This window comes from Hyla sarda, chromosome 2 (assembly GCF_029499605.1).
Source record: "Hyla sarda isolate aHylSar1 chromosome 2, aHylSar1.hap1, whole genome shotgun sequence".
NCBI classification, from domain to species: domain Eukaryota; kingdom Metazoa; phylum Chordata; class Amphibia; order Anura; family Hylidae; genus Hyla; species Hyla sarda.
In genome coordinates, this window is record NC_079190.1 from 263,168,338 (window position 1) to 263,183,945 (window position 15,608).

The window sequence follows — 15,608 nt, forward strand, 5'->3', positions numbered from 1 at the left end:
TAAAAAAGTGAAACACACACACCTGATTAAAAATGAATAAAAATGTTGTTATAAAAAATAAAAATTTCGTTAAATACATATTTTCCATCCCTACTGCATCTTTTTTTTTTTTTTTGGTACCCAACAAATTTGGGGAAAAAACGCCAAAGGTGCCAAAAAAAGGCAAATTTCACACAAAAGTAAAAAAGGCAGAAAAAACGCCAAAATGCAGGGAAAAACAGTGGCAGTTTTTCTGGAGTTTTTTCTGGCATTTTAAGCCTAAAAAAATGCAGTGCAAAAACCTCAGTGGAATCCTAGCCTTACCCAGATTATTAAACCCAGTAACGTCCTCCAGTTTAAATTCCCCATCTGGAAGTTGTGTGTAAGCACTGACAGTTTCAGTAAAAAAAAAAGTCCAAGCTGGCCACAAAATCAGCACTCTCTCTCTGGAGTAATGCCACCACATGTCTGAATATGTAAACGTTGCACAGAGGTGGAGGGATCTCTGTTTTTCAGCCCACCTGAATTCCTTTACTACAATGTCAAAGGTGTCTACAAGACTTGAAGTGGCATTTCTTTTTTCAGTACCACCTACACTTATTGGGGTGCAGAAACAGCCCCATCTTGCCTTTTCTTTCCTTAGCAATCTGCTGTACAGTCCAATCAGGGATTCTTTCTACTTTATCCTATAAATGACAATCTTAGGCACGGGATAATGGGCCCCGTTTAACCTTTCTTAAACTTGGAACTAACTCTTCTCTCTTTGCCCCTGCTGTAGGTTGCAGCTGTGCTAGAATCTTGACATAAAAATATGTTAATGTGCTTAAACTTCATAATTCCTTTGTAGGAAAGTGTTGCTGATTAACCAAAAAAACTATTTCTCTAAGTGGTCAAGCGATAAAATTATTTCAAGACAGTTTTTGCTTCATTGATTGGAATACCCCAAAAAATAAAAAAATGAATCTATAGTGCAGCTTTTTGTGTAATACATCTGGAAAGTAAAATAACAATAGAATTGTTTAGCTGCTTACCTTTTGCATATCTAAAACCTTGATCTATGTGGTGTCCAATAATTGGTTAATAGCTCATATTTCTTCCAGCAAGCAATTAAATGCCATCCAAGCAACAAACACATAATAGTGTTAAATGCATTACATGCAATAATATCTTTTAACTACAGATAAGAGCTTTTGTGAAAGGAAAGTGGAGGAAATAATTTTATCAATTATCTGCCTTAGATGTTATCAGTTTTGTGACACTCATTACAAGCAGATACAAAAGTCAAGACATATTTGCATTTATTGATGCAAATGAAGAAGCCAATAGAATGTCTGTATTTTACATAGATTGTGGCTGTATACCTGTGGTAACGGAGTGTGATGAGGGCAGATATTGTTACCCTAGGGGCAGATGACATTAACCCCATGTATTCATGATGCCAGGGTGTGGTTTATCCTTGATACCACCCAAAGGTATACTGCTAGATCCTGGGCTAAGCACGGGGGCAATAATGACTCCAACGCCAAGTTACGGATAATGGTAGCTTTACTGAGGGTAGACAGATGGTAAAGTCTATACAGTTTTGCCAGGGCCCATGGAGGTGACCAGTGACTCAGAGACCTTAAGGGCTTGCTGGGACTTGTAGTAGGACTGAACAATTTAAGGCCACGCTGACTTGACAGTTGCTGACATGGACTGACTTGAATGATGAATATACTATAAAACAGAAAGAGGCAGAGCTTCCCATGGGATGGTAATGCTGTATTCTATGTGTGTTCATGTAGGAACAAAAACTAGCAAAACTGCTCACCTTTCGTAGTTGGTGTATGAGCCACAAGTACTGTGTATGTAGGTATCCAAGGAAGTGGTGCCGCTTGACTGACTGATGACTGAAAAAGCTATGACTGTAGCTTACTTGCAATTGACTGATGTGGCTGAAGACTTGACTTGAGGCCTCCAATGACTCTGGACACACGCTAGTACTTGACTTGACTGGACCCTAGCTTAACAGAAAGAGCAGAGCTCAAAGAGAGGGAGCTAGCTTCTCCCAGGGCTCCCTGCGGGAGACTAGCAGGGAGCCCATAGGTCACCCCTGGGATCAGCTGGTCACTGGTACCTCCTGGTTAACAATAACATGGTACATTTCTTAAAGCAACAACACATTATATATTATAATACATAGCAAAACATATATATATAGGGGGAAACAATTACAAGGAGCCAAGAAGACCCTGAAGGGAGGCTGCCAGACAGGGCAGCAAGGGTAAGGGGTAACACCTCCTGTACTGGGCGACCACAAACTCCCCCTCACCAATAAAAAAAGTTGCGGATTGGGCCGCCGGAGGCTATCTTCCCAATGCCTTTGCTGCAGGGGCCCTTCGGTTCTCAACACTTCTCCCCAGAACTCAACATACATTGTTATTCTACACAACAGTGTTAACTTTACATATTGTACTCTGTCTCTATATGTGCTTTTACCTATATCTCATAGGAACCCTCTGGCCAGTAGAGTACCCTGTAAATGTGGACAGGAGAGAAAACATTAGACATATATATAAATACAATGAAGAGTCGTGGACTGGGACTATGAAGGATGTTATAGTCCCAACTTAGATATTTACATGTATGTGGACTATTTTGATGATATATGGACTAATTATGTGTGGGACATTACTTTATACATTATATTGGGAGCTAATCTTTGTACCTTGTGGGAATTTGTCCTTGTGTCGACCATTGGGACCTACGCAACATCACTTTGGGGGAATCTAGAGCTCTTAGAACCTCTGAAGCTGCAGCTAACTCCTCCTCGACGAATTCAAGAACAGTTATTGGTCCAGGGCTGGCGGGACCCAGAGTCGCTGGTGTCTGCACTGGAGAGGCTGGAGACGGAATTGGTACTCTAGAGACCGGTGTATAGGCCGGAGCCAATGGTGACAAGACTGGGACTGGTGTAGAGACTAGATTTGGTTGAACCAGCCCTGGTGCTGGTGAGACACAGAAGATCGCTGGGTTGGAGAAAACATGGGGAAATCCATGGATGGGTGGATTTCCTCGCCTGGAACGTACTCTCTCGCAGGTCTGACAGCTGGAGGAGGTGTGCTGGGAGCATTGGTAGATCTTCTTTCAGACATAACTTGATTTGGTTTCGTACCCAGGCTTTTGTACTTCTTATACATTAGATTCCGGATTGGGCATGGCCGTCACCGTGTACGGTTCTGTCTCCCAGATAGAGTCTAACTTATGGGTCCTTGGAAACTTCCGCAGCCAGACTTTATCACCCAATTGAAGTGGTTTGGCAGAAGCATGATGGTTATAGTCCCCCTGTTGTCTCTGCTGGGCTTCGCCCATCTTCATGCTGACAATATCTTAGGCCTCTTGGATTCTTCTCTGGTGGTCAGAGACCCACTCCAGGGAGGCTTGTGGAGAGTTGTTAAACAGGGCTTGGAGCCCAAATGTTCGGTCTTTAGGCAGCTGCCCATGTTGCCCCATTATCAAGTAGAAAGGGGTGTACCCTGTAGAACAGTGGACTGTGTTATTATAGATCTCCAATAGTTTGGGCAGAAGTTGGGGCCACTCTTCTTGTCTTGACACAGAGGCTGCTTGCAACATGTGGATAAAGACTTGATGCGCTCATCTGTTCCACTTGGGGTGATAAGCAGTAGTCCAGAGTTTCTGGCAGGCATGGAGTTGACACAGCTCTTGGAAGAGTTGGGCCTCGAAGGCTATTCCATGGTCCGTTAGGACAGACTCCGGACACCCAAGGGTTTGCACCCATTTGGAGTAGAACATCTGGGCCGCTGTCTTGGCTGTGAGATCTTTGAAGGGGACAACGACAACCATTTAGAGTAGTGATCAACCATGGTGAGAGCATAAGTGTACCGGAACCGGGTAGGAGACAACTTGATAAGTTCTAGCGCGACCAATTGGTTAGGGCTTTTACTCTGGATGGAATGGAGGGGTGCTCTTGCGTCTTTGTGCACGTTCTTGGTGACATTACAGACAGCACATTCACTGCACCATTTCTCAATGTCGCTCAGCATTCCGATCCGACAGGGGGTTCTTCGCCGGGGGTCATCCTAGACAGTATGTCAGCATTGACATTCGACTTGCCACTTCCGTACTTGATGGTGAATCTGTAATTGGCTAATCTTGAAGTCCAACGCTGCTCGATGGCACCCAACTTGGCAGTGTTCAGGTGGGCCAACGGGTTATTATCCGTGTAGACAGTAGATGGCATGGCAGCCAAATAGTCTTTGAACTTTTTAGTCACGGCCCATACTAGGGCGAAACATTCCAACTTGAATGAGCTGTAATTTGTATCGTTCTTCTCTGCTCCTCGCAGGTTATAACTGGCATAGGCAATTACTCGCTCTTGCCCTTCCTGGACTTGGGACAGGACAGCTCCCAGACCTTCAAAACTGGCATCAGTATACAGCCGGAACGGAAAGACTGTCGTCTGGATACGCCAAGATGGGTGGTTCAGGAGATGTTTGAGACCTTGGAATGCCGTCTCTTGCTCTTCGGTCCATTCAATAGGTAGTCTTCCATTGTAGTTCTCCTTTGCTGTACCCCATAGGAGAGCTGTGAGGGGTTCTGCAATCTGGGCGAAGTGGGAAATGAAACAGCGGTAGTAGCTGGCAAACCCCAGGAAGCTCCTGACATCTTTCACCGTGCGCCGGGTTGGCCAGTTCTTGACAACTTCCACCTTTTCAGGTTTGGGCTGGACTCCCTCTGCGCTGACAACATGACCCAAGTAGTGGACCTGAGGTTTGAGCAAGTGAAACTTTGATGGTTTGATCTTCAGCCCATGCTTGATCAGGACTTGGAAGACGTCTGACAGGTGGCTAAGGTGTTCCTGGTAGGACTTGGAATACACATTGACATCGGCCAGGTACAAGGACACTTTGAAAATTCAGATGGCCCAGGCACCTTTCCATCAGACGCTGGAACGCAGCAGGGGCATAGCCCAAACGGCATACTTTTAAACTCAAACAGTCCCATGGGTGTCACAGAAGTTGATGGTTTTGTCCTTTTTTTAACTAGAACAATTGACACTGCCCAGGGGCTCTGACTTTCCTGGATTAGGTCTGCCTATTTCATATCGGCCAGCATCTTCTTGACAGTCTAATACATGCTGGGAGCGACTGGACGGTGTCTTTCCTTGATAGGTGGGCTGTCACCTGTTAGAATTCGGTGCTGAATCATTGAAGTCTGCCCGAAGTCTGTGGGGTGCTTGCTGAAATGATTCCATTTACTTGGTCCCTTGGGGGTAGTGTCGTCTCCAACCTGTATTTTTGCCCACCAGGGCTCTGGAGGGCTCACACTGGAACCTTCGACCACTTGAGCTGCATGCTGTCGGGCCACCAGACGTTCTGTAACAATGTCTTTCGACTCTAGGAGGTACAGCTGGGCTAGAGGAGTGTATTTGGGCAAGACAGTAGCAGAATCAGACAGGTTTACTAACCGCATTGGGACCCTACCGTTGGTGACAGTGACAAGGCTTCTCGCAGCTCGAACAAGAGGATGATCCAACAAGGCTTGATAGTCCCTATTCTTGACTCCGGGAAGTGCATAACACCAGATGATGGTCTCCATGTTGGGTTGTAAGGTCACGACCTGATGTCTTGAACTCGTACTCTGCAGATTTCCCCTTGCCGGTTGGCAAACTTCTGCTCCACCTGTAGAACTTTCAAGTGGTGCTGTGCAGCCCACTGGCCTGAAGCGGACAGATGGGAAAGAGAGGCATGCAAGGCATCTAATATTTAAGCAAAACAATTCATCATAATGTTCATCCCCAATATACAAGAGGATGATCCAACAAGGCTTGATAGTCCCTATTCTTGACTCCGGGAAGTGCATAACACCAGATGATGGTCTCCATGTTGGGTTGTAAGGTCACGACCTGATGTCTTGAACTCGTACTCTGCAGATTTCCCCTTGCCGGTTGGCAAACTTCTGCTCCACCTGTAGAACTTTCAAGTGGTGCTGTGCAGCCCGCTGGCCTGAAGGGGACAGATGGGAAAGAGAGGCATGCAAGGCATCTAATATTTCAGCAAAACAATTCTTCATAATGTTCATCCCCAATATAAACTCGGCAGACCCCTTATCTATCACATTAGTTACAATTACTCTCTGCCCGGTGAGTACATGCTTTCCCAACTGAATAGTTGGCTCCCAGTATTCTTCTCTGGGGACAGGTTGCCCATTAACCGCAACTGCTCAGAAGTTAACATCATCAGGCTCCCACAACAAACTAGCATCCCAATGCTGATAGAAAACACTTTTAGATATAGTAGACACTTTTGACCCTGTATCTATCAATGCCTCCAACGGTACACCTTCTACAACAATTTTTACATAGGAGCAGGAGGCAACATAAAGTGAGAGTCCTGACTTAGGTCATTTGGGGAATGGACCTGATGACTGTTTTCCAGAGGGCCGGTCCTGGACCTCAGGGGAAATCGATTTAAATCCCAGCACTGCATTTTCCTGACTTGTTACAGTAAGTGCAAAAGGGTCTTTGAGTCCCCGAGGGTCTGTTGGGCAGAGGATTGCTTTAATTGAAATTTCAGGGAGCAGGGGCAGGATTTCATGCAGGGGTGGTTCACGGTCAGGTGGAGCGGCCCGGGTGGCAAGCTCCTTCACAGCCTTAGTCAGTTGTTCAATGTTCTGCCTAACACTCTGTAAATCTGAGGCTGCGGTTGTTGGCAAAGTAGAGGACACCAGGGCAAGGGCTGGTGATGGTGGTAGTATAGGTCTGGCTACCACCCCTAGTGGCTCTTGAACAGGTGTGAGTTGAGTGTAAACTTCCTCTAACTCAGTCTCGGACTCAATCACTTGGATAGCCAGTCTTTTCAAAGCGGGGAAAGACATGTTGGGGTTTTGTAACTAAAGGAGAAGAAAAGACAAAAGAGTGCTCCCTGTGAAGAACAATATGATACCGGACCGGCCCCCATTTTTGGGAGGACTCACCGGATTCAGTTGTGCTGAATGGAGGCACAACGCTCATACCAGTATGAAGGTTTTTTCCTTCTCGGCTGGTTGTGTGAATCCAGGAATAAACGGATTCACTCTTGGACTGCAGCTAGACCCGCCCTCGCATGCATCGTGGGAATAGGAACAAAGGAAATTTTTGCACCACTGGTGCAGATAGATGGGAATTAACATCGCTGTTAATTCCCATCTATCTGCATCAGTGGTGCAAAAATTTCCAATGTTGGGGTTTTGGACTGCTAACATTCTCAGCTGGGCTTTGTCCCACCTATTATGAGCCCCATCAATAAATCTGTCCATGAACACCTTGTTGCCCTGCTTGGGAGTTATACCATCTAATTTTTGAACAGTCTCTAGGGCATTCTGTAGTGTTATGACATGTGCTCTTAAGGTCTCACCTGGCTTTTGTCGCCTTTCATACAGCCGGAGACGTACCTCTGACGGAGAGTGTGACTCAAATACCTGGTACAGTCCTTCAAAGATCTGCTCTACAGTCGCCTTCTTGGAGGCTAGCCAGGTGCGGACTTCCTCCAACGCTGGTCCCTGAAGTTGTCCTGTGATCAATTACACCTGTTGATTAGGAGGGAAAGAGTAAAAGACAAACAAACTCTGGATAATCTCTTTGAAACCCCTCAAGATAAAGTGGTCTCCATTTTAGGTAGGGAGAACAGGGTTCCCCATGAATACCGGTGCAGACGCTGGAACACCAGGACTGTTGATGCTGACTGCAGGCATGGCTGGCAATATCCGAGCTGCTGGGGCAGGTGATGACTTAGCTGCTGGAGATTAAGGGGCACTATTGCCTGGTTGATCTGGAGAGCTGGGTTCGGACATCCTGTTGAATTTTGAGTGTGCTGTCGCTTTAAGGGAAATAAGGTGCTTTCCTCTTTAAGATGATTGCTGAAGTGCTGCAGCAGCTTGGACTTGGCTAAGATGGGTACTGTAATGGATGCTCGCCCTCTATTTTGCTGGCACCCTGTTGTAAATAGTCTTGCGACCAGACTTGCAGGTACTCATGGGTTAATGCTAACAGGTACTGACACCGGATACTTAAAGGGGTACTCGGGTGAAAACCTTTTTTTTTTTTTTTAAATCAACTGGTGGCAGAAAGTTAAACATATTTGTAAATTACTTCTATTAAAAAATATTAATCCTTCCTGCACTTATTAGCTGCTGAATATACAGAGTAAATTATTTTCTTTTTGGAATGCTCTCTGATGACATCACGAGCACAGTTCTCTCTGCTGATGTTATTATAATAAAAATAACACTTTATTTATTGTTGTCCTTAGTGGGATTTGAACCCAAGTCCCCAGCGCTGCAAGGCAGCAATGCTAACCACTGAGCCCCCATGCTGCCCTTAGCATACATTTGCTATGCATGGTTGTTAAAATGGACAGAGATGTCAGCAGAGAGCACTGTGCTCGTGATATCATCAGTGTTCCAAAAAGAAAGGAATTTCCTCTGTAGCATTCAGCAGCTAATAAGTACTGGAAGGATTAAGATTTTTTAATAGAAGTAATTTACAAATATGTTTAACTTTCTGGCACCAGTTGATTTAAAAGAAAAAAGGTTTTCCGCGGAGTACCCCTTTAACCTCTTAAGGATGCAGGGCGTACCTGTAGTCCCTGCGCCCGGTCCCAGTGTTTAAAACGGGGTCACGCCGTGACCCCGCGTCATACCGGGTCGGTCCCGGCGGCTTATGATAGCCGGGAGCTCGGGCTAATAGCGCGCATTACTGATCGTTGTGCCGCGCGCTATTAACCCTTCAGACGCGGTGATCAAAGTTGATTGCCGTGTCAAAAACTAAAGTAAAAGCTTCCCGGCAGCTCAGTCGGGCTGATTGGGACTATCGCTATAAAATCGCGATGTCCCGATCAGCTAGGACGCGAGCGGAGGTCCCCTTACCTTGCTCCGTCATGTCTGATCGGCTACAGGCTTGAAAAATCAACCCCCTATTACGATGATCCATGCAAAGCTATGGCTTTGCAGGGATCAGGGTAAAAGATCAGTGTGTGCAGTGTTAAAAGTGAAAAAAAAAAAAAGTTAATAAAGGTCATTTAAACCCTTCCCTATTAAAAGTTTGAATCACCCCCCTTTTCCCGTAAAAAAAACTGTGTAAATAAAAATAAACATATGTGGTATGTCCGAACTATAAAAAATATATTGTTAATTAAACCGCACGGTCAATGGCGCATGTGCAAAAAAATTCAAAAGTCCAAAATAGCAGATTTTTGGTCACTTTTTATTTTATGAAAAAATGAATAAAAAGAGATCAAAAAGTCAGATCAATACAAAAATTACACCGATAAAAACTTCCGGACATGGTACGAAAAATTTGCCCTCATACCGGCCTGTACGCAGAAAAATAAAAAAGTTATAGGGTCAGAAGATGAGAATTATTTACGTATACATTTTCCTGCATGTAGTTATGATTTTTTTTTAGAAGTACGGCAAAATCAAACTTATATAAGTAGGTATCATTTTAACTGTATGGACCTACAGAATAAAGATAAGGTGTCATTTTTACCGAAAAATGCACTGCGTAGAAACGAAAGCCCCCAAAAATTACAAAATGACATTTTTTTCTTCAATTTTGTAGCACAATTAATTTTTTTCCGTTTCGCCGTGGATTTTTAGGCAAAATGACTAATGTCCCTGCAAAGTAGAATTGGTGGCACAAAAAATAAACCGGTCCACATTAATACTTTCAGATACTGACTCTCTACAATCCACAATGGCAAATAACAGTCTTTTCTTCACCTTCTCCTCTATTTCACAAGCACTATGAGTAAAACACTTTCTTCTGACATACACTTTCTGGCGCAAACTTTATTCGCATCGGCATGCGATTTTTGCAGACAATACTGGACACAGTTCAGACTGGGGGGAGGACTTGTGGAATAAGGCACACACCCATATCCTGTTTGTAGGACATCAAAAGTTGTGGTAAAGGGGTTTAATGAGGGCAGATGTTGTTACCATAGGGGCAGATGGCATTAACCCCTTGTAGAAAATGCGTAGAAACGGAAGCCCCCAAAAGTTACAAAATGACATTTTTTCTTCAATTTTGTCTCACAATGAATTTTTTTTCCGTTTTGCCGTGAATTTTTAGGTAAAATGACTAGTGTCCCTGCAAAGTAGAATTGGTGGCACAAAAAATAAGCCATCATATGGAATTTTATGTGCAAAAATCAAAGCATTATGATTTTTGGAAGGTGATGAGAAAAAAATGAAAATGCAAAAACTGAAAAAAGCTGAGTCCTTAAGGGGTTAATACTGACAACCATTGGTGTTTGCAGAGTCTGCGCTGCAGCGGGTGCTTGACAGATAACAGCAGAGACAGACGCAACAGCCGGAACCTCCAATATGGCTGCACCCAGGGAATTTCCTGTTTTGGTCCGGTCGGCAAAGTCTTCCCCTGTGCAACACAGGGCGGCTCTTTGGTTCCTCCTCTCTGTGCTGAAGAGGCGTCACCGCTGGAGACTGACAGGGTGTAGCTGCGAACGCTCGCGCGCACGGAAAACACCGCACCACATTAATAATTTCAGATACTGACTCTCTACAATCCACAATGGCAAATAACAGTCTTTTCTTCACCTCCTCCTCTATTTCACAAGCACTATGAGTTAAACACTTTCCTATGACATACACTTTCTGGCACAAACTTTATTTGCATCGGCATGCGATTTTTGCAGACAATACTGGACACAGTTCAGACTGGGGGGAGGACTTGTGGCATAAGGCACACACCCATATCCTGTTTGTAGGACATCAAAAGTTGTGGTAAAGGGGTTTAATGAGGGCACATGTTGTTACCATAGGGGCAGATGGCATTAACCCCTTGTAGAAAATGTGTAGAAACGGAAGCCCCCAAAAGTTACAAAATGACATTTTTTCTTCAATTTTGTCTCACAATGAATTTTTTTTCCGTTTTGCCGTGAATTTTTAGGTAAAATGACTAGTGTCCCTGCAAAGTAGAATTGGTGGCACAAAAAATAAGCCATCATATGGAATTTTATGTGCAAAAATCAAAGCATTATGATTTTTGGAAGGTGATGAGAAAAAAATGAAAATGCAAAAACTGAAAAAAGCTGAGTCCTTAAGGGGTTAATACTGACAACCATTGGTGTTTGCAGAGTCTGCGCTGCAGCGGGTGCTTGACAGATAACAGCAGAGACAGACGCAACAGCCGGAACCTCCAATATGGCTGCACCCAGGGAATTTCCTGTTTTGGTCCGGTCGGCAAAGTCTTCCCCTGTGCAACACAGGGCGGCTCTTTGGTTCCTCCTCTCTGTGCTGAAGAGGCGTCACCGCTGGAGACTGACAGGGTGTAGCTGCGAACGCTCGCGCGCACGGAAAACACCGCACCACATTAATAATTTCAGATACTGACTCTCTACAATCCACAATGGCAAATAACAGTCTTTTCTTCACCTCCTCCTCTATTTCACAAGCACTATGAGTTAAACACTTTCCTATGACATACACTTTCTGCCACAAACTTTATTTGCATCGGCATGCGATTTTTGCAGACAATACTGGACACAGTTCAGACTGGGGGGAGGACTTGTGGCATAAGGCACACACCCATATCCTGTTTGTAGGACATCAAAAGTTGTGGTAAAGGGGTGTGATGAGGGCAGATGTTGTTACCATAGGGGCGGATGGCATTAACCCCTTGTATTTGTGACGCCAGGGCATGGTTTATCCTTGATACCTCCCGAAGGTATACCGCTAGATTATAGGCTGGGCACGGGGGCAATAACGACGCTGACACCAAGTTACAGATAACGGTAGCTTTACTGAGGGTAAACAGATGGTAAAGTCTATACAGTTCAGCCAGGGCCCACGGAGGTGACCAATGACTCAGAGACCTTAGAGGACTTGATGTGACTTGTAGTAGGACTGGACAATTTAATGCAGGCCACGCTGACTTGACAGAGACTGACTTGACTTAACTGACGACTGACAAAGCTATGACTGTAGCTTACTTGCAATTGACTGTGGCTGCGGACTTGACTTTAGGCCTCGAATGACTCTGGAAAAACATACACTAGGACTTGATTTGACAGGACCTCAGCTAAGCAGAAAGAGCAGAGCTAAAGGAGAGCGAGCTAGCTCCTCCCAGGGCTTATATGGGAGACTAGCAGGGAGCCCATAGGTCACCCCTGGAATTATCTGGTCATTGGTACCTCCTGGGTAACAATCACATGGTAGATTTCTTAAATCAACAACACATTATATATTATAATACATAGCAAAACATATATACAGGGGGGAAACAATTACAAGGAGCCAAGAAGACACTGAAGGGAGGCTGCCAGACAGGGCAGCAAGGGTACGTGCTAACATCTCCCGTACTGGGCGACCACATATCATTGTAACTTATTTACTTCAGAATGTATCATATATGCCTTCTTTACAATACATGGATCAATCTGTGGTTGGTCCTCTCCTAATTTCTCAACCATGGCTTTATTTTAGAGTGAAAACCTGTAAAATCCAAAGTGTATGGTATATAACAAGAATTCAAGCCAATTCCCCTTTATATGGATCAGATCAAAAACTGCGTGTTTACATTAATCCTCAATGTTTACATTTGCAGAGTGAGTTTTTTTTGGCAGCCCCCTACTGGCTAATCACTTATGTATATTGATAAGTACATTTGATCACTTTACAACACTTCAGTAATACACAGATATGGATTAGGCACACAATAGACACTCAGAATTCTGGTATAAAACACATGAATCTGACAACTGGTGTCACTGAATCATAAGTTAATAGAAATTTGCAAATTGTAACTAATCAATAATGTTTAAATTTAAGCTAAAAAAAATGCCTTATACTTAAAGAGGACCTGAGATCAGTCCAAATACAATCGATTCAGTAAAAAATTTACTAATAGTAAGCCAAAGAAACTGAAAACAGTTGGAATCTGGGTACCTGATTAGATAAAATATATGATAAGAATATATGAAGCCAATGGTAGTGTCACACGTAGCACATCTGCAGTGGGTTATCCGCAGCTAAAATTCCACTTGTGGATTTTGACCTTACCCAAAAACTTTTTTTTACATGACCACAGAGCCTCTTCAAGTAGCTGGGAGCAGCAAGAGTGAAGAATGGCCTAGCCAACCTACGTAGCTAATAAAGAAAAATAGGAGGATGGTAAAACACTAAATATTTTGACAAAAAGAACAGATTTTTGTAAAGAGTTTATATACATAGAATTAATTTTATATATTTTCGTTTATCTCGTGTTTTGTGCCTCTCATTGTCAGTTTGTGGCAATATATTTTTAGCAATATAAGAGAACAGTTTTCTTTTTTTTTTACAAAATAAGCTGTTCTCTCCATTGTTATACCAAGGGTGCATTCACACTGCATAAGGAATTACGCGCTGTTAACTTTAACATCAGTGTGAATATGTCTTCCGCGATCAATTTGAGCGGCGGACAATTCCGCGGCTCATATTGTTCTGCTGAAAGAAGGAACATGTTCATTCTTTGCACGAAAGTTCGCAAGATCTGCATAGCCATATACCTTCACTCCAGGTCAGAATTTGGCCCCAGTGTAGGCCTTTGTTATAATATAAACAGTGACTTGAGCCCAGCAAGTTGAAGGAGACAATTTCAGGCTTGAGGGTGCATTCACACCGCATTTTCTTCATACGGTCACCAATCCGGCAGGGTGATGTCAAAACTGTCCGCTACCCTATCACCCCTGGACCTAGCCCGTATCTCATTCATTTGAGTCAGATAGTGACTCGGGGCTGCTCTTTTTTGCATCGTATCTGGGTTTGTTGCCGGACTGAAAATCGGGGCATACCACGGTTCTGACAGTCCCCTGCCGAATCCGGTGACTGTATGAAGAAAACGTGGTGTGAATGCACCCTTATTCACATTGGAACCATTGGTTTATACTGAAGTCCATAATGTTTCTATGAGGTTTTAGCATGTTAACCCCCTCCCTCCCGGGCCATTTTACATAGTAACACAGTAACATAGTTCATTAGATTGAAAAAAGACCAGAGTCCACTGAGTTCAACCTATATGTCTAAGGAGTTCCTACTGAGTTGATCCAGAGGAAGGCAAAAAAAAAAGTCAGAATGAATCCCTGGATCAATGTTCTGTCCCTATAAATCTAGTATAAATAACCAGCGATGTTATTTCTCTCCCAAAATGCTTCCAGACCCCTTTTGAACTCGTTTACAGAGTTCACCATGACCACCTCCTCTGGCAGAGAATTCCACAGTCTCACTGCTCTTACAGTAAAGAACCCCTGTCTGTGCTTGCGTAGAAACCTTCTTTCCTCTAGACGTAGAGGATGCCCCCTTGTTATAGATACAGTCCTGGGTATAAATAGATCATGGGAGAGATCTCTGTACGGTCCCCTGATATATTTATACATAGTTATTAGGTCTCCCCTAAGCCTTCTTTTTTCTAAACTAAATAACCCCAATTCTGATAATTTTTCTGGGTACTGTAGCCCTCCCATTCCCCGTATTAATAGTTGCCCGTCTTTGAACCCTCTCCAGCTCCACTGTATCTTTCTTGTACACTGGTGCCCAGTACTGTACACAGTATTCTATGTGTGGTCTAGTGATTTGTACAGTGGTAGAATTGTTGTTGTTGGCATCTATGCCCCTATTGATGCATCCCATGATTTTATTTGCCTTGGCAGCAGCTGCCCAGCACTGGTCACTACAGCTAAATTTACTTTTAACTAAGACTCCCAAGTCCTTTTCCTCGTCAGTCTTCCCAAGTGTTCTCCTATTTAATACATAATCCCAGCCCGGATTTTTCCTCCCATGTGCATTACCTTACATGTATCAGTGTTGAACCTCATCTGCCACTTCCCAGGCCAAACCTTCAACCTATCCAGATCCATTTGAAACAGTTCACTGTCCTCTATTGTGTTTACCGCTTTACAAAGTTTTGTATCATCTGCAAAGATTGCTACTTTACTATTCAACCCCTCTACAAGCTCATTAATGAATATATTAAATAGAATAGGACCCACAACTGAGGTCTGTCTATTACTTTACTCAATTCCTTTAGAACACCATCTGGGCCTAGTGATTTGTCTATTTTGATTTTTTGTATGCGCCACTGTACTTCTTCGTGGGTTGGACAGGTGACATGTACAGGGGAGTTTACCTAATCTCACTGTATTTCACCTGGCATTTACTTTTCCTCGGTGAATACAGTTGAGAAGAATTTGTTTAATATATTTGGTTTTTCCTGATTTCCCTTTTTTTTTTTTTATAATTTTCATTTTTGCACTTATGATTTTTAGAAGGTGAGGAGGAAAAAACAAAACACTTTCAATTTCCCCCCTACAGACCCATATGAGGGCTTATTTTTTGTGTCACCAATTTTACTTTGTAATACCATTAATCATTTCACCACAGAATTTACGGCAAAACCAGAAAAAAATATTTGTGGGGCGAAGTTGAAAAAAAAAACCCTGCCATTTAGTATATTTTGGGGGCTTCTGATTCTACGAAGTGCACTTTTCTGTACAATTGACACCTTATCTTTATTCTATAGGTCCATATGGTTACAAGGATATCCAATTTATGTAGGTTTTATTTTGCTACTGAAAAAAATATTCTAACTACATGCA